Consider the following 1,021-nt stretch of genomic DNA (forward strand, 5'->3'; position numbering starts at 1 on the left):
GGTTCGGAGGGCGTGGCGGCGGGCTCGTCGGCGTCCATCGGAGGGGAACCGGATGCGTGGCCGGGGAAGGGGGCGAGGAGGCGCTCGGCGGTGCGGGGGCATGGACAGGTGGAGGATTTCCTTGGAAGGAATCGTGGGCGGTGAACGGTGGGGGGAGGCGGGCGGGCATTTTGCAGTTACGCCCTTGTATATTGCACTTTTCACCCTCGTAATATCTGTGTTTTTCAGATTACTCCCTTTGTCCTAACCATTTTATTTACCGCATATTAATTATGTGCACTTACCATTGTTTTCACCTTGTTAAATTTACGTAAATACCACTTTTGTTAGGAAAAATATACCTATCGCTTTTTTTAACTAGCCCTGACAAAGTGTTCAAAGGATCGAAAGCCATATTGATCGAGACATCGAGGACACCTTGCTCCACGAGAAACTCTTCAAACAACTTGCCCGGCAAGGACACCGTCGACTATGGTTGAACCAAGAACTTCGAAAAGAATGAGCTATCGGTGCGGGCACATATATTGGTGCGGCACAAAAAGAGGACACTTCATCAAGATGGCTTCGAGGGCAGTTGGCTCGAAACTGCATCAACGCTCGAGAGTTGTGCCAACATTTGACGTTGTCAAGCATGCCTAGGACGAATGGAAGGGAACGATCGGAGCTTAAAATCATGAAATAAACTAGCATAATATTAATTTATAAGAAATATCTCACGTGACATGTGAGAGTAATATAAATTTTTGCATTGATGTAGTATGACAGATTATAGGTACAAGGAACTAAATATGCAAACGAATTACCATGTAAAAGCTAAGACCATGGTACGCAATTAAACTATCACATTTACAACCAACTTGGGCCACCTGCAATGCAACATAGATTAATCATAATTGCACAAATACAATACTATTGCAATGCATGTAACAAAATCATATCAAGTTCCAACTTAGAAGAATTCAACATTAATGATAACTAGCCAAATGTCTGTGTGTTGCCATAGAATAAAAAATATATGCAC

This window comes from Triticum aestivum, chromosome 5D (assembly GCF_018294505.1).
Source record: "Triticum aestivum cultivar Chinese Spring chromosome 5D, IWGSC CS RefSeq v2.1, whole genome shotgun sequence".
Classification (NCBI taxonomy): domain Eukaryota; kingdom Viridiplantae; phylum Streptophyta; class Magnoliopsida; order Poales; family Poaceae; genus Triticum; species Triticum aestivum.